At 34.4% G+C, this 19,744-nt stretch overlaps 1 long non-coding RNA gene across 1 annotated transcript in view; it reads left to right on the top strand.

Annotated features, from left to right (window-relative positions):
* Positions 1-8,605: 8,605 nt before the first annotated feature.
* Positions 8,606-19,744, top strand: part of LOC113943843 — a 95,051-nt gene continuing 83,912 nt past the window's right edge. Inside the window, exon 1 of the long non-coding RNA XR_003526473.1 lies at positions 8,606-8,726. This is a non-coding gene — a long non-coding RNA (uncharacterized LOC113943843). The remainder of the gene's footprint in view (positions 8,727-19,744) is intronic.

Here is a 19,744-nt window from a genome sequence, read left to right as displayed (position 1 = left end):
AAATGAAATGTACAGTGAGCATAGTCCATTCCTTAATAATTCATTATTGTTATTTAGTTTTCTAAGTGAAAAAATTCACTTATACATGAAAATATATATGGGAGTTAATCAAAGTTTTTTCTGTGTTGGAGCTAGAGAATCCACATTCTTTTATTCTTTCCACTTTTCTCGTGGTCATTACTATTCTCAATGCACAGAAGTACTCAAAAATGATGAAAGTTATAAAAAAACTAACAATACTAGTAAATATTTCAGAGTTAAATATGTCTTTTCTACATTTAATAAAATTCCATATGTAGCACAAAGTACATTTAACGTCTTTCCTGTGTAGAAGACAACCTGCTATGACTAATTGTAAAGTAGCCACGAAGTTTTCTCATGAGATTAAGTTTTTTAATGTCAAACAGGTGAGAGGCAGGCAACTTGCACAAATCTAGTTGAATCTATAGATTTTCTTGACAGATTATAAATTAGCATCCAGAATTTTTCATCAGGGAGATGATTCAATTAATCTGAAAACAAAGGTATTAATATTATTACATCAGAGATATATATCCAGTCGTGTACTGTATATTATATATAGCACTGAAATTTAAGTTTCTTTCGTTTATGTAGCTTTATTAAAAACTTAGAAAATTACTTAAGAAGAGTAGTGGATATAATTCTTTGTATTAAAGCCATTTTTACTTGGTCTTCAGTTATTTATTAATATAATAAAGTAATACAAGCAATTTAATGTAGGTACTTTTTATATCTTTTTTGGATTTTTTTTGGTTGTTCTTCCGAAAGGTTGCAAGTTAATCTGTAATAGTTTCCCCGTATAACTTTGACCTTAGTTTATGAGGACAGTATAAGAATATTTAATGGAAATTGAACAATCTCTGTATTTTTATGACTAAAAATAGAATATGTATCAAAACTAAAGTTTTATACATATGCATCCTTATTTTTAGGAAAAGAAGGCCTTGTTGCAGAGACTTGTCTGTTATTTTTTCGGGTTAACTCATAGAATTTCCAGAATTATTCTGCTCTAGGCCACATCCGTTTCATGTGGATCAGTAATGAAGCTAGGGGTAGCACAGACCAATTCAAAATTATTTTGTTCAGATCATAATGCCTTAAGATACTATATAGTATTGTAGACAGAGAAGTTACTTTGTACTTATGACTTACTCTAAGTAAAAAAAAAAATACTGTATCCAATATTCCATTTCTGATAAAGCATACAGATGTTAATAGCAAATACTTTAGAAAAGAAGGTAAATAATTTGAATTTTACTTACTTAGTCCTATCTGTTTGAACAACAAGCCTTTCATGTTTCTGGCTATTATGGGGACAGGCCAGTCAGTCTTGGAGAATTGAACTCTTCCATCTGTAATATGCATTCCCAGTTGCTGTCCTCTGACATCTTGGCATACTCTCAGTTCTCTCCACATACAGACCCAGTACAGAATGGACCTCAATATTGGAAGGTCAACTTCAGTGAAAAAAGAAGGTGAATAGCCAAGAAACATGATGGCTGTTTCCTGTTCTATCTTCTTCATTGTATGATTTCTTGCATTCATTGCACTGTATGTATATTTTGTAATAGTTCAATAGCACATAAAATACGCGTAGTAGAAATAATGCATTTATTGTAAAAAATGCAAATCACTGGAGAAAACTAAACCACAAGTGTTTTAAGGCATGCATATCACACATAGGAATGCTATCTCTAAAACATATTACTATCTTACCAAGGATTAGTATGTTAGAAATGCACAAAAGTACTTTATTGACTGCAATAGTTGTACCTGAAAGATATTTTTTTTTCTTACATGACAAGAGGTATCCTTTATAGTCCAATATCAGGAAAAAAATAAATTTTAAGTTTATATTCATCTAGAGGAACAGTTTCTCTTCAGCTGTTCACTGTACCTGAGTTAGAAAATCTCACTGGAATTTGAGTGTATGGGATGACTAGGTTAACACACCAAGAAATTCATACAAGATATTGAAAAATTACTATTCTGACCAAAAGAAAACTGGAAACATTTTCTATGACCTAATCTGTTGACTACTGCATCAATAAGAGCTTCCAGTTACAAGATTCATACAACATTTCAGCTGTAAGTAAGTTTAACTATTAGTTATTTCACTTTTTTCCAGTCTATGCTCCTGATATTTATCAAAAGCCAGTCAGACAAGATGAGCCTTCTCACTGAGGTAGACAAAGTATTTAATTACCATTTCCATTATCAGAGAAATAAAGAAAAATCTTTCTGAACTAAAAACTCTGTCAAAATATTTAAACTAAATATAAATTGTGGGAGTTAAAATATTTAGCTCATTCATCCTGTTTGGGTCTATTTTTAAAACCAGTGCTTTGAAATATGCTTATGGTTTTTAAGTGAGCTGTTCCATTGAGATTCTCTTCTTTTGCAGGATATCTTATTTTGGCTGCTCATCTGTCTTCTCATTCACTTTGTTACTGAGCAAAAAGAGGTATGAGCTACTAGAGGGGGGAAATCACCTCTTCAGGAAAAAGAAGGAAAGCTTCAAATGCATCAGCTTTTACAACACTGTCTCAGTATCAGTGAGAAATACCACAATAAATGAGTTATTGTAGTGGACTTTCAACTAACTAACCAAAGGAGTGTCATGACCTTTGGAGGTGAAATAATGCAAGATGATGCAAGAAACAGACATTTATCACTTGAATATAATAGAATCAACAAATAACCATTAAAGACCAATGGAAAAGAAAAAGTACATATTATGGTTAACTGCATAAATGTCACTGAGAATAAAAGTTAGTTTAAGAAATAAGAACAAAAAAAATCTAATTGATTGTCTGCATTTTCTGTGCTTTGAACAAGTCTTGGTGAGAAAACAATTGCTTTAATGGTAATCTGAAATGGTAATTTGTGTGGCTTTGAGCCTGTTGCTGTCCTGTAGCAGCTAACTTCTAGTGGAGCACAAGAGTCAACAGCTCATAAATCTATGTGAAATTCAGGAGAGAGGGTCCTATTTTAAGCGTTTGAAAGTACATATATGACAACCATGCAAAATATGTACCTATATTTCAAAACTCCTTTCAGCAGCATAGCAAAACTGTTTCTATCCGCAAAAGTAAAACACTTGTCCACAAAACTAAATATGCTGAAAGTGTAGTGCCAAATGAGAGACAGTATTTGACATTTTAAGGAGAAGAGCTACACTGAGTGTGAAGTAGAAAAAATGTAGAAGTATATGCATGATTTTCCTCCCATTTCGCTTAGTTTTAAGGAAAAATCCCACACATTTTGGAATAGCATTGAACTCATGGTAAACGACAGAGACACTGTATGTACAATCACAGTGTTATCTCAAAATTCCTATAGTCCATTACAGTGGTTCTGGTGAATGAACCACAAAACTACAGTTACATAACTGGTATTTTTTGCTTCTGCAGAATTAATACCAAGGAATGTAGTTTTATTGAGTGCCTGTTGGAAACAGTAGCTGGTGACGAGTCTTTAAGCAGTGTTAGTTTTGGATGTTCAGCACCCTGCTGAGTGTCTTTGCAAATTCATTTTTTATCAAATTCTGGAATTCTGTCATATTAAGGCACATAATCTTGCTCTTAAACTGGAGGGATATGATTCTGGAGCAGTTCGGTAAATCAGTGTATGCAGTGTACATCAGGTTTAGATCTTGATGTGGTTCCCAAGCAAGTAAAAGTAGAACTTCCTTGTAACTCAACCAAGACCAGGCATAGCATCTCAGTAGAGAATGAAGTTCAGCCCCAGAAGTGTTATTTTTTCATCTAGTCAGAATACTTCCATACATTCAGTTGAAGAAACAAATTAATCCATGCAGATAGAAAAAAATCTTTTAAGGTCTCATTTTGAAAAGAATATATATGTAGTGAAGTGAACTGTAAGGTTTTTCTCATGTAGTATCTGAAATGCAAAGAAAAATCACCTTTACCACGCTACTCAAAGATTTGCATATAAAGGCAAGTTTAAATTACAGCAGAAATATTAAATTATAAACACAGAAAAGCAAGAAAATTGCTAAATATCACCAAGATTCAGAAATAGGAAACTGGGAAAATGAATTTTTTTATCTTGCTTATTAATTCATGTTCTCATTTTGTCATGCAAAAATATTTATTTTGAAAGAACACTGAAAGAAAAAAAAAAACCAACATGTCCCCACACAAAATACTAACTGCAATCCAAAGAAATTAAGGTTATTAACATGTATAATTGGAAATTCTCTTTTCCAGGACATTTTCTAGGTTATACTTTCCTTCAGTGTCTTTTAAATTATAAAGTCTGCCAGATACACTTCAAACATTAAAACAAAGGCTTCTAGCTGTTAAAAACCTCGTTTGACATGTTTTAATTAATGGTTAACTAATATGCTGTTCCTGACAGTGAACAATTACTGCTTCATTTTCCTAAAAGAAGAAAGGAGTTGTCTGTTCCCTTCATGCATGTTGAAACAAGGACAAATTATAGACTAAATAAATGGGAAGTTGGGACTTTGTTCTGTCTTGCCTACTGAATTATTCCTTTGGTTACAATTTGTAATGTACAACTTAAAATTTTGGTTTTGTGGGCAAGAATTCACTTTCCAGGTAATATGGTACCTAAAGGTACTTTCTCCCACACTGCAGTACAGGAAGCACAAACTGTAGTATTTCTCTAGTTTTGCATTTGCTTGACACTGTACCTTAGGAAAAAGTGCAGATTGCTGGCCACTGACCTATATTCTTCCTGAGCCTGAGCTTGGCACAAGTAGTTCTAAGACTGTGGAGGGGCATATTGCTATTGAAAAAAAAAAAAATCAAGACACATATGAAGTAATAGCACTTAAAAGTTTCATAGGAGTGTAGAGAGACATCCAGTAATGCATGAGAAAATACAGTAGATCCTTTGGAAATGCCAGCCACACTGACACTGACAGTAGTGTGTTATAAACACAGGCACCCTCCTCAAGTTTGCAGACACCACCACACTGAGTGATACAATTGAAACCTCTGAAAGATGGGATGCCACCCAGAGGGACTTGTACTACCTTGAGAAGTGGGTCCATGGGAATATCACGGGGTTTAACAAGGCTACATCAAAAGAAGCATGACCAGCAGGTTGAAGGAACTGATTCTGCTCCTCTGCTCTCATGGGATTCGCACATGGAGTACTGCGTCCAGCTCTGGGGTGTCCAGCACAGGAAGGACATAGACTTGATGCAGTAAGGCCAGTGGGGGGCCTCCAAGATGATTGGAAGGATGGAGCGTATCGACTGTGAGAAAAGGCTGAGAGAACTGGAATTGTTCAACCAGGAGAAGAGAACATTTGGGGCGACATTATTGCAGCCTTTCAGTACCAGAAGGGACCCTACAAGAAATCTGGAGAGGAGCTGTCTCCAACAAGGAGTGATGCCTTCAAGTTGAAAGAACACAGGTTTAGATTAGATATTAGGAACAAATTCTTTACTGTGAGGGTGATGAGGTACTGGAACAACTTGCCTGGAGAAGTTGTGGATGCCCCACCCCAGAAGTGTTCAAGGCCAGGTTGGATGGGGCTTTGAGCAACCTGGCTTAGTGGAAGATGTCCCTGTCCACAGTGGGGGGATTGGAACTAGGTGATCTTTTAGATCCCTTCAAACCCAAACTGTTCTATGATTCTATAAAAGCCATGGCTCTTTGTATGAGATTTCACAGTGGGTTTGGCCACTGAGTCTTGTAGTCTGTGAAACTGTACACCCAGTCCTCCTACAGAGTGTTCTCTGCTCCTTTTTCTCTTTCATCTAAATTGCTCAGTGCGGTTGGTATGATTATTTGAATCCCAGGAGCAACAATAAAGAATTGAAAAGAAAACAAATGAGTAAACAAATAACAGACAATAAGCTAGTTCATGGTGTGCTAAGGCAAGAAGATACCCTACTCTGCGTGTGGAGGTAAGGTTGTATGGCCAGATCACGGGCTTTCTACTCTCTCAGAAACATACAGAACACTTCCAGCCCTTCTGCTGTGCCAGAAGAGTAGTACTTGCCTGACAGATTGTAGACAGATTGTAACAAAGAGTGGCTACATGAGTTCATCCCAGGAGAGACTCCAGCCACCTCTGGCAGAGGGATGAGAACAGAATGCTGCGGCAAAGGCAGGATGTTAGCCTGAACTCTCAAATGTGCTTCTTCCAGCCCGCAGTTTGTGCCTCAGACACTCCTTAGGCCATGTTATTTTCTCATCTTTTTTAAAAGTCCTTGCATTGTTCAGTTCTAGGAAGGTTTAATAGAGATGAGATTTTAGTGTCCACGATATCTTACAGCAAGAAGTTCCACTGATTATTTAAACATATGACCATGCAGTCATTAGAAAGCCAACAAATCAACTTAAAAAACAAAACAAAACAAAACAACAACAAAAAAACACAAAACCAAACAGCAACAAAAAAAAAAAAAAAGGGGAAAAAAACCCACCACAACCCCCAATAACAACAGCAATAAAACTAACAAAAAAATACCACAAAGCAAAAAATATCCACCACAGTTTTAAAGAAAATTTATTTTAACAACCGAGAACACTACCATACATATATATATATTATGAATACAGGTGGTACAGAAGGTGAAAGAGAAACCCCATTTTGATGCTTTTATAACACCTTTTGTATGGGCAATAAAACCCCAGGTTTTCTTCTCCCCCTCTGGGAGCCTCCAAGCATGCCTGTGAGAATTTTGTCACTTATAGCAAGGGAGTTACCTCCCAGCAGACAGACAAAGAAAATATACACAGAGAACATTCTCCTGCATGAGAACAAATTCCTTCCCATGTTAAAGCTTTTTCTTGGCAGCAAAAGTTTCTTTGACCGGGTATTAACCTCTCCCTCCTGTTAATTTCTTCCAAAGGTCCCTGCACCTACAGTCTGTATTCTTGTTTAATTTTATCTTCCATGCTGGAAAAGACTGTTAATTGCTGTTTTCCTCTTGCCTCTCTTCACTATTTTCATAGTACGTAGATGTCCATCTTTCTTCCTATAAACTGTTTTGTTTCCAGACTGAAGAATTCTAGTTTCAAGCCATGCCATTTACTCTTCTCTGGACTTTTCCCAGCTACTCCATAAATTTACTGAGATGAAATCCAACTGCGTATGGTATTCAAGACACCAGTGCATTTTAATGACAGCACGGCATTGTTTTCCATTTTTTCCCTTTTCTTATTGTTTCTTGTCTTCAATTCATTTATTTCCACTGCTCCAGAGCTTTGAGTCAAAATAGTGAAAACCACTCCTGAGAAAACATAGCATTCATTGTTCTGTATGTGAAATTCACTTTTTTCCCGTATGCATCACTATCTTTCTACACCTGTTTTTATGTGCCATTTTATGATATAATTGTTCAGTTTTTTTCCTCTGAAATTGTGCACTATTCTCAATGACCTTGTATTCTTGTATTCAGAATGACCTTTCTTCACCTTCTCAGAGAACTTGTGAATATATTAAACAAAGCAAGTACTAGTACAGATCCTTAGGTATTCTCTGCTGAAAGCTGCTCATTCTTTTTTACTGTTTGGGGATTTTTTAACTTTGAATTCACTCTTGTAAAACCTTCCCTATTATCTAGAGGTGTTATCTAGGTAAGAGTAACCTTCTTGAATGCCTTAGAAATAGACAAGTGGATTTTCCTTTTCCACATGCTACTTCATAATCAAGAGAACTGGATGTTCTGTTTTCCTGATGAATCTCAAAGAAAACCTGTGTTGAGACCAAAAGAGTAGAAGTATTTTCCTCTATAATCATGACTGTTGCCAATGAAAAGTATACAGAGTAAAACCAATGAAGATTTAGTTACTCCTAAAATAGTATTTTTATTTCTGAGATATTCAACCATTTGTAAGGTACGTGGCAGTACAACCTGTATATGGGTTTTTTCATTATCCTCTTTTAACAATTTTAGTTAGGACTCCAGCCAGGAAGTAACAAGTGGAGCCCATTTGTCCTTAGTCATTATATATCATAAGATGTGCCAGAATGCTGACCGAATGATATGTATTCTACTTAATGTATTACATTTTGTGCTTAAAAGTAAAAAGATTTATTGATAAAATTATTTTGGCAGCATTTGAAGTTGAGTTCCTTCTCATTCATTTATTCATTCGGTGTGTTCATTTATGCATTTTTAATATTTGCAAGTAAAAAGCCCCCATTTTATACTGTGCTGTATCCACTGAGTAATGGACTGAATCCAGCATGTGAAAAATATGAGTAATATTATCTTTCTTAGTAATTGAATCTCTGTGATTATATGGTGCTTTCTTTAAGGATGGCTGGGGAAATATATTTTGAATATCACTAACAAAACAAGGTCTTTGTTCTTGGTCAGATTTGAAAAGGGACAACTTTTTTATAAAACTTATTCACAGAATTCTGAAGGCCATTATCTGTATTCCACTGGCAATTACTTTTGATAATTATGTATATGTATGCTTTAATAAGAGCTGCCTTTTGAAATCAGCTCCTCCTTAGACCTAATCTAGGAATAAAGCCGTAATGCCAAGTTTATGATGTCTTAGTGTGTTGCTATGGAACACACTAAGATATTAGCAATATTAGAAATCCAACACTGTGAGCGTAGCAGTACAATGTGATAGAAACTGAAATCATGGATGCGGTAAAAGAAGATTTAGTTTCAACATAAATATGTTTGATTCTTTGGAAAACCATGAGAGAAAAAAAGGACAGTATATCAGAGTAAAGTAAGTACATTTAGATATTGCTGTTCATCTTGATGAGGATGTCTAGAATGTAAGAACATAGTGATTGTGAAAATATATGTCTTCAATAAATAAATTTAAATGTTACAATCACTGCATGTGAATTTATATTCTTATTAAAAAAAGAAAGGAAGTTTTTTAATTATTTGCTGTTGTGGTCATAGGCTTATTTTCCTTTCTTGTTTTCTTATTTTTTTTTATTTTTTTCTCTTTTTTTTCATATTGAATATGCAATGGGAAACAGACCAAGTAGATGGTAGCAGCTTAGTTCTGTGCCTTTTTAACTGTGATTATTTCCAGTGACAGTTAAGAATGTCTGGCTGTCTTGGGCCCTTGTATAGCAAGCCTGTTGATACTGAGTGATTATTGAATAGGTCTATAATATATACTTATGTGCAATTCAAGGTACAAAATGATCAGTGGAAGTTTGTTACAATGTGCTTAGATGCATGGAAAGATGAAAGACTGAAGAATGGATCAATAAAGTCATTACTAGATGGAAAATGCTATGAAAACATATCGGTGATGTGCGACTAAACCAAAGAACAAAAATCACATACAATCACTGTTTCCAGCTTTTGACAGGAAACATGAGCCTTTAGGCATAAATGACTGTGAATGGCAAAATGCAGCTGCTGCCTTCATTTGAATAGCCTAAGGAAGACAGGAGAGCAATCAAAACATGACCCAGCTATAAGCAATCATTTTAGAGCTCTAGCTGACTTAAAAAGCTGTAGCAAGGGAGACTCTGAAGAGTACTAGACAGGATCCTATGGTGTGGCACTGCCAACTCCTTTGGAGGAGATACAGTGAATAAAGGAATATTCATGATAAAAGGAACATTCCGTAGAGAATTAAGCAGCTGCACACCCCACGGTCTCTGCATGAAGGATCACATATGTTCCAGCTTCTGCAACTGCCCTTCAACCTCTCTTCAGCTGCTGAAACACCCATCTTTGCCTCTCTCTTTCTGATCCTAACAAGTGCTCCCCAGCAGCAGCTCAGGAATGTTTGCATGTTCTGCCGTAACTGGATGTAGTGCTATTAAAATCTGTTCTCAGGTGCACTGTTTTACATTTATTGTCCTATTATGTTAATTTTTTTTTTATAGGAACTTTAAAAGTGAGAACATACCAGTTGCCCTAAGAATACATTGGACCTGTAGAGCTGCACACAGTTTAACTATCACAAATAAACTGCTGTTGTAAGTACAGCTTATATACAACAGTGGTTTTAAGAGGAAAGTAATTCCAGATGAGATGCAAACCAGAAATGTCATATCCTCACAGCATAGTGCAGTGTCGAGTTTTTTAAGAGCTCTGGACACAATAATATCACAGGTCTAGAAACAATAGTACCACATTAGGAACATGTCCCAGTTAAAAGCCCGTTTTTGTTTTTCTTCTGGTTTTGAGACAGACTTGATTCAGCAGGAGTTTGAAGGTCTGTATCATGCTGCTTGGTGTATTTTGCAGACATATTTCTAGTTATCCTTAATCTTATTGACATCAAATACAGCATGTGGGGGAAAAGCAGAACTAATAAGACAACGTAAAATATCAAAATAAATTTGTCTGTGTTATCAGAAGGGCATATTTTGTTCACCTAGGCCTAGATTTTGCTGCTTTTGCATATCTCCATTTCTCTTCATTCACCATTCTCCCTTTTATTGCATTCCATAACTGCCAGAAACAAATGAAATCCAAAAATTCTGTAGAGAAAAACAAGTTAAGCACCCCCAGCTGTTTGCAACAGCATAAGCTGCTACTTCATTAATTCCAATATGTATGTGTATAGGCCTCAAGCACAGCCTTGCTCCAACAACTGCCAGGATACAGAATTATTGTTTGTAATAAATCATTGTAGACCAATCAGATCTCTGGGTACCCTGGTGTGACGCATGCTGTATTTGTGAGAATGGCATTTAAAAATATATTTAAATGTATTTAAAATAGTAAAAAACAATGGGAAAACTTCAGTTTGTTATTTTCTTTGTTGAGCTTACTTCTGACTTTTGTCAACTTCACATTATTCTTAAAGAAAAAAAAAGGAAGAAAAAATTTGGTTGCTAACGTAAAGAAAAAGAGTTTAAGTCGCTCGCAGAAAAGTAATATCATTTTATAGTTTTGCTTACACAAAGAAAAATTAACCCAAGAGCTTATTAACTTGAGAAAGTTTAAATCATGCCTGTTTCTCCATTCATGTTTGTTGCTGCCTGCAAATGAGTTCTCCGTGAAGGTGAGGTAAGAAATAGCAGTGTAGCAGAAATTACTAAACTGAGACCAAAGATATCATGAATATATATGTTGCCCAATGAGAATAAATAAATAATTCTTTTCAAGCCTTCTTGAAAATTATAGTCATATGACACCATTTTTTTCCTTAATAGACTGTTTCATTATGGTTAATGGAGTGCTCTGCTTATGATTTCTTGAAAAAATATGGTCAATGGTTACATCAGGTAATACCTTATACTCAGAGATCATAAGTAAGGAACTTTTCAGAGGAATCCAGAGCCTTATATAAACATAGGAAATACACCAATTCTAATTAGTTTGGATTTCTTTGAGCTGAATTAAAGCCTGGTTTATAAAATAAGCCTCATTTTTAATTAAGTAAATGTTCTTGCAATCTTTTGCACTATTTATGTATGTCAATTTAAATAATGCCTTAATTAATTTTTTGATTGAAAGATGTGAAAGTCTGAAGAGCTTGTTTTATTTTGTTTTTAAAGAAAGCTAAAAACATATTTCTTTTCATTTACCTTAGTCCTCTTTGCTCTCTGTCAGGGTCTAAATTAAAACCATTCCAGTTCTTTTAGCTGCAGTGAGAAAAATTCAGCTAGGGTTTGCAAGTGGCTTTCAGATTGGTATTGGTGTTTAGCAGCATGTTTTCACTGCACAATTAACTAGACATTCTACTTGAGTTATAACTCACCTCAATCTCATCATCTACATAAAGGAACTATGTTTAATAGGCTCACCTATTTAAATGAGAATACAAGCGTCTAGACACTGTCTTCCAGCTGAAACTCACTAGTGGGGGTTCAGAAAAGTCAATAAGGAGAGAATAGCCATCCAGTATTAAGATAGGTGTCAAACTTGGCTCTCAGTCATCTGTATACACTGTGTGGTGAGAAGCCAAAATATATGGTGCAAGTGAATGTAGTGAAACACTGGAGTTTACTGGTGTGCATGGTCCAGTAATAATGTGAAGCTGGGAGACAGAGAACTCAGTGCTGTTTTGGGACTAAATAAACCTGCCTGTGTGGGGTTATCACTAAACAGCATTCTATCTCAAAACCTGATAAAATTTTCCATACATAAAAATTTATTTCTGAGTTTTGTTCAGTGTACAGACAATTTCTACATGAGAGGAATTCACATTGTTAGTGTTTACCTGAAGATACAAGCCTTAATAAATGAGACCTCTTAATTAAATAGATAACATATGTGGTTTGGGAAGAAATACAAAATAATGCTGAAAAAATGTGCTTTCCATTATCTCTTAATAAAAACAAAATTTGAGCAAAATGTCAAAACTATTGAGTGGATTGAAATCAATGATACAAACACCTTTGGAATTCGAATGTAACCAAAAAAAGTGTATATGCTTTCAGGTGAAGATAAAGAACATTCCTGCGTATATAATGGCACATCTTGGCCTGTAAACACAATATGCTAAAGGAAAGCTATTAAAATTGGAACTATAGCATAACCGCTAGGATCAGGAAGTAACAATTATGTAGTTTATTTGCAGTTCATTGTTTCGTAGAAAGAGCTAGAGCAGGTATTTAGTCATTAACCAAATGCTTGGGGATAATTGGTATGAAAAAGAAGCAAGCTTTAAAGAACATGGAAATTATCTACATCACTTCCACGGTGCTAAATTTCCAGAGAAATTATTGTGGAGGAGATAACCTGTGGATGCTTAGCAAGAATCTTTATAAGAATACATAAATTAGAGAGCAAATTTTCACTGTATGTCTGTCTAGATGTTCAAGCACGACAAATGCAAGTGCATGTTTAAAGTGCATGTTTTAAGTATAATTAAAAAAACCCCAACAATAATCACCTTTTTTCCACAATATTTCATACTTGACCTTTATTTTTTTATTGACTGTAGACTAGCTAATAAAAGAACAAAAGAAAGATTTGCTGAAATACCTTCACACACCCCATGATGTAATGTATATATAATAGAAATATTAAAATTAATGTGTTTCTTCAATGCTTAAAAAATATTTAGAAAATATGTAGTCTATAGGGCCTCAAAAATGTCTAAAACATTTGTTTCTTTAACACTAGTCCTTTGAACCCTGGATTAAAAAAAAATCATCCAAGTGAAAGGTTTCTACCTCGCTCTTAATCTAAACTAGTTTGCGCTGTGGAAAAATCGTAGAATAAGACTAGATATGAAGCGGATGAAATGTAGTGAAATAAATCTCTCTGCAATGGATGCAGTTGTCAGAGCAACCACACCATGGAATTGCTCTGATGAGAATCAGAGCAGTTTAGTTTAACTCCTGTGTTACTAATTTTTTCTCTTAATTCCTTTAGAAGTTACTGGTTTATTTCACAAAGTGAACAGTGTTGACAACCAACAATACAAGGGAGAAAAAAAAGACTAAGCCATTGTTAATTCAAAATGTAGCTAGAAGTTAGTGCCCAGTACTGTGAATCTGGAGAAAGAATTAAAATTTGACTCCTCTCAGTTCGACCTGAGCTTTACTGTAGTTTTGGATAAATCTTGAATTCAGTGGCAGTTCTACAGCTGACTTCTGTATGACCTTGATTTGACTTCCATGAACTCATGAAATTCCCTATCTGTAAAGTGAATGTCATTTTTCTACAAAAAACGGACGCTGTGAGACTAAATTAATTAGTATTTTTTGCTTGTAAAGAGCATGAGGTTCTATCAACAAAGTCTATAAACAGACAAAGCTGATAAAATCTTTCTGAGTATTACAAGGAAGAAGGCACAGGCTTAGTTAAATGCTTAGTTAAATTTTGGATATGCAGTAAATTACAAGTCATGCCTTGCCAGAATTATTTTGATCATTTAAAAAAATCTTCTTGAGGAATGTAGTGAAAACATAGGGAATTGTCTTCTGTGCTTGTGCTGGAAAGTTTCCTTTACCTTGGTAAGGTTTTATTTGAATGTTGCAAGGAGACTGGAAAGGAGAATATATTTCTTCTGAGGATTGTTAAATACTGGTACAGCCTAGTGTCTCAGAATAAGATTTTAATTGTTGTTATTATTATTTCTATTGTTGTCATTATTAGTTATAGTTTAACTCTGATGATTTTCATTATACTGTTGTGATTCTATTTTAATACATGAATGAATATTTCCTTCGAATTTTTGCTTTTATAGTTGTGAATTTCTTTACACATGCAATGGAGTATATACATTTGATGTAAACTAATAATTGCTCAGAACATTAAATTTGTTGATTGTTTGCACAATGTTTACTCCAAAACATTTTACTTTTTTATATAAAATTGAAAAGGCTTATTCTATCATATCATAACAGGTGTTGAGTTTGAGTGAACATATCATTGTATGAAAATGTAGATTTCTATTTTGCATATAATTTTAACAGTTTAAAGGAAAGTTAGTCTAAAATCTAATTTTCTCAAGTGAATTAGATTACATGACCAGAGCACTTTGAAAATACTTCATTAATCCAAAAAAAAGTTCTACTTTATGTTTCCATATGTTCTGTAATACATTTAGCCTATAAATCCAAACACTAAATCATAGTTGTATTTTAGTCTTAGCATTGGCCATACAAGTATGGGCCCCAAGATACTGATTCTACATCGACTTTTGTGCCATGACTCCAGAGGACATCTTCCTCATTCGTTTAACTTTGTACTCTCTTTTCTTCTAGCAACACTTTTAAACTCAGTCACAAAAGTCCATGCATTTTTCAGTTCTCCTGTATACTTGTATATGAGATCAAACAGCACCCATGATGTTGTGGGATGTATGCTGTGTCTTACACCTCTTAACTGATTGTCAGCTCTTCTGTCTTCACGTCTATCGTAAACACTCCGCTTACTCATTATTTGGGCTCTCTGCACCACACAGTTGATCATATCTCCATTCCAGGCATAAACTACCTCCTTTCTTCAACACTTGCTCTTTTTCTGATACAACACTTCATGTTAACCTTGGCTGAATGTAACATCATTCAGATGATGATTGCTGGTCATCCTACTCAGAAGGATGTTTCCTGGGCTGAAACCCTATGTGCAGATATGTGATGTATCCGTACAAAAATTATAGCCTTTCTTTTCCATCCCACCCTGGTTTCTACATTGCAGAAGATTTTATGAACTCCCCTTCAATAGTGGCTGTTGTCCTCTGGGACCCAAAGCCAAATTATGCCTACGATTTTTTTTGATATTTTCTTCTTCTGAGTCCTGTGCTTTTAGGAAAATAATTAATGCACAGGCTTAAATGCTCTAATAAAGCAGCATCAAGGTCATCATCAGCATAAGAGTAATATTTTTTTATCAATTTAAGCTACTTTGATTCAATATTAAAGATATACTTGGAGTCTGTTTGACGATATACTTCTTTCTCCCTTGTTTCTTTGACCAATAGCATCTGCTATTAGGCTTGTGCAATGACTCATGAATTTTTTGCCCATCAGTTCAAGCTGGATTTATATTAAAACTATCTAGTTCTTGGTGGATAGAATTATTTTCCGTTACATTTAATTATTGATGGCTAGTTTGTGGCAGTTTTTTTCCGTTTTAGTTGTGGTTTCTTCTCTGTTACATAACATACTCCTATGGAATGTGTAACTCACTGCATTAATTTAAGGTAAGTCTGAACTGAGTTTTGAAGCTGACTGATGTTCTCTAGTTATAGGAATCTCTTTAAGTGAGCTGTTAAATACTACACTGTTACCGTGGGCTCAGTTAGAATGATATACTAGTTTAATGTAGAGTATGACTATTTCTGTCAGTATTTCCTATTTTCCTATATACCCTTGAAATTTTTAAGTTTTTCAAATCAGGTAGAAGTTGTTTATATTATGAAGAGATGTCTTTTTATTAAACTAGAGAAAAATATTAAATTATTTATGTTGATTTGTGGGGGTTGGACCTTGCCTTAAGTAGGAAAATCATATTCATTATATGTAGGAAAGCTAACAAATTGATTGGAAGACTTAGATTGTATAATTTATCTTATATCATGACTTGAATAGGTAGGCTATGATTCTAGTTAAAAGCTGTCACTTTGGATTTAAAATCTATTTTTATCTCCCAGAACATCTTATCTGTCAATATCTGATTAGTGGTCCTGGCAGCTTGAGACAGCCTTTCTCCGTCTGACAGATAATCTGAAGCTCTGAGATCACCAATTGAAGCTTCATCTCTTGGAGTGAGGGGAATAAGAAAAAAAAAAAAGGCTAGAAAGAGCAAGAAGATAATTTTTGATTATACTTCAACCTGTGACTTTTACCTTGAGCCCAATAGAATGGCTGAATCTTCCTGTCTTATCACTGCAAAGACAGACTACTCCTGTATTGATTTAGACAGAGAAGTTAAAATAAGTTTCAGCTTGATTATTTCTTCATAACATCTCATCTGAGTTTAAGGGAAATTATACTATACTTTTTTTTCTTTTCAGCCTCATTTTCTCTTCTAATTTTCAGTGCAGTAGAATATAAGTCAAAGGTTTAACACAGGCCTTTGTTATACCTGTCACCATGAGAAGCTTTCTGTTCAAGCACCTTCTTTGAGGTGATTTCTTCATTACAATACAGCAAACGTCTTGAAGATAAAAAAGAAGCTAAAATTTCCAACTAAGATATACATAAAATCAGAAACAGAGTAACTGATTGTTGTTGAAGACCCTGAAAGGTCTTTCACGCCTACTTGCTATAGTGACAAGTGCTTGTCTAATCTACTCATAAATATGTCTTTTGAGAAAACTTGAATCATATATCTTGGTACCTGTAGGCAAAAAGATACTACATTTAATATTTACAAACATTCACTTTAGTTCACAAGTCTGTATTTGACAGTAAGAAGCACAAGCATATTTTCCTGACAGCAATTTTGAGTACTGAATATCAGGCATTTATTTATATATGTACCATAGATATGGGATAGATTTCTACCTTTACTTTTACAAGTAATTTTTTGATTTAATGTGGAGTACCTGTATTGTTTACTTCTCCTAAGAGGATAACTGCATATTCTTCTTTCTACTGATGGATTTGGATACTGTATAAGGTAAATTGAGAGCCTAAGAGGCAGAAATGTATTAACTGACTGTACAAAAGATATGGTGCATATTTTATAATTTTATATTCACATCTGCTCTGTTGAAATTGGAGAATATTCTAGGTTTGAAGTTATATTATATGTCAGACAGAGAAGTGTTGGTGAAAAGCTGAAAGGAAGGCAAGACTTTGCTATGCCTGGGAATATTTAGCATACACATAAAGTCAAGATTTTTGTCTGGAGTCAAAATGAAAAGCTAAATTAGCGAAAATAATCAGGGACACAAATGAATACCTGAGATTGCAAGACATCCAAAGATCTAGGATCAAACTTATTCAAACCAAGTTTACTTGAAAACAAACAATACAATCACTAAAAATTTGCTAGAAATTTTTTACAAGGAACTCATATCTGTTGACATTCACATTAATAACTTGATACAATATGTAGATCACTGGAAGCCAACATAGGACTCAAAGGGGTTGTTCCTGACTTTAGCTGTAGGGTTAGGGACCCTTAGTAATAGATGTCCAAACAAATGTACATCAGAGATACTCACAGTTATTAGATAATTCACATCTAATTAAGATCTCCATTGGGTTTCTGAACTAATGACCTGATTAAATTTGACTTGCAGCTTTGCCAATTACATATTTTCCTTTTATACGTTCCTTTTTGAAGCAAATTCACAGTATGAGCACAGAGTGACAGTTTGCACATATCACAGAAATGCCATCATCTGCCTCAACTGGAGTGCTTCATAATCATTCTTGTGAAATGTAATACTGTATCTACTTCCAGTAACCTGAGATTTCCTTGCAGATTTAAGTTTAGATTAATCTGCTTTGTCAAAAGCCCTTGAAAATAATTAATAATTGAGATTTGTTGACAAGAATAGGCAACAGTTGTTGATTTTAACCAAACTTCATGCAGAGTCTATAGGTTTTGGAAGATTTTCAAGCTCAAAACACTGAGAAAAATGCTCCTGTTTAGATTCTTGCAGTTTCAAAAGCTGCCAGATGAAGAGTAGCAGGTAACTTTACAGTTAACTCAGCAAACTGAGTTATCAAATAACATTTAATGGCAGTCTTGTTTCTCAGCTTCATAAAAAAAAGAATCTTGGGTATCATGATGGTAATTTTGAGTATAGAAAGAAGAGAAGGTAAAAGCAACAGAAGAAAGAAAATTTAGTCTTTCTTTTGAAGAGAAAGAATGCTGTTTACAGTGATGGATATGTACAGAATTTGCTCTGAGTCTAGATTTAAAAGATGAGTATAATTACTGCAGAAGAGAAAATATAAAATATATTTAACTCACTTCCATTACTACAGGAATGAAAATGTCATTTTAAATAACATAATCAATCTGATGCATTTCTAATTTCTACTACCACAACTATAAGCACTATTAGTTAACAAAGTAACAAAGTTGACAAGAATTCCATATTTGTTTCAGTCATTTATACTATGTCAAAATATGAATGAGCAAGCAGCAGTTGAATAAAGATCAAATGTCGTCCAGATATTATGTTCTGGAGAACAGGTAGAAGAAGAAAAGTCACTTCTCTTTCTATATAATAGAAAATCACATTGTAGAAGAGAGAGAATTGGATTGGGATTTTTATTTCTGTCTTCTTGGTTGTTCCCTGAGGTGTCATATGTTAGTTGTGAACTTCAAGAAAGAAATAACATCGAGATTGTTAATCATTAAATCCAAATACCCAGGATATCTTTTGTTTGCTTTACCTGAAGAGATTCAAAGAATTAAAATGGGATTAGATTCAACAGAGGAAGTTATAAAATTCATTTTTGCCTTTCTGTACTTCCTTTTGCATTATATCAACCTATTTCAATTCCAGAATTTCCAACAATGTCTCTTGTTGCTTTTCAATAGCAAACATCCCATTCATACTTTGTTTATTTTAAAAGTATTTATTTTTAGATCACCTTGCAAGATGAGAAGGTGACATACTGTCATATACTGTCATACATGGAGATTAAGGTCAAAATGCCACTCAGTTTGGTTGACAAACTGAGCTACCCATGACCTGCTTTCCAGACTACTTAGCATTACAAATAGCTCAACGGTACAGTAGCTTAAAGCAAAGCTGCTGCTGACTTTCTGTTGCAGGTTTTACTATTCAGCATGTCTGCGTATCAGGATGACAGGTCAGAAATCAGATGATCACTAATTATGAGACCCTATTAATGTCCATCCATGAAAAGTCTATTTGAAATGACTTACTCATTAGCACACAGAAATTCACTAGCTAAGGAAAGAATATTATTTTGCTCCACAGGTTTTCATTCAGCTGCTTTAATTGTGAGCTTTAATTGTTTGCTTTTGTGTTGTTGCTATAACTCCAGGTTTATTCTAGGGAAGTTGAGGTTGGGAAAGGAAGGAAGGAAGAAAGAACTGAGACTGAGATGGGCTCCTATTATCAATGTTAATAAGCAGACTTAACATACATGAGAATCATACAGGGTCCTCAGGTGCTGCTAAGAAAATACCTGGTGACCTCAATCTGAAGCATTCTTAGTACAAATGTAATTTCTTACTTGCAATAAAGCTATTTTTTCTAAACACATGAAATTGCATTTTTAAAAACAGATAATTGGGGCAAGCTTCCACAGGAATGGCTAGTTCGTGCTTTCTGTAAGAATATTTCCTGCTATGTTTTAGGTGCATACTTTGAATGCACAGAAATTCTATAGGTTTCTGTTTAAGAGTTGATGAGAATCTATCATCAAT

Source organism: Corapipo altera, unplaced genomic scaffold (genome assembly GCF_003945725.1).
Source record: "Corapipo altera isolate COAL_440 unplaced genomic scaffold, ASM394572v1 22b, whole genome shotgun sequence".
In the NCBI taxonomy this organism is placed as follows: domain Eukaryota; kingdom Metazoa; phylum Chordata; class Aves; order Passeriformes; family Pipridae; genus Corapipo; species Corapipo altera.
This window is presented reverse-complemented; position numbering and strand designations above follow the sequence as displayed.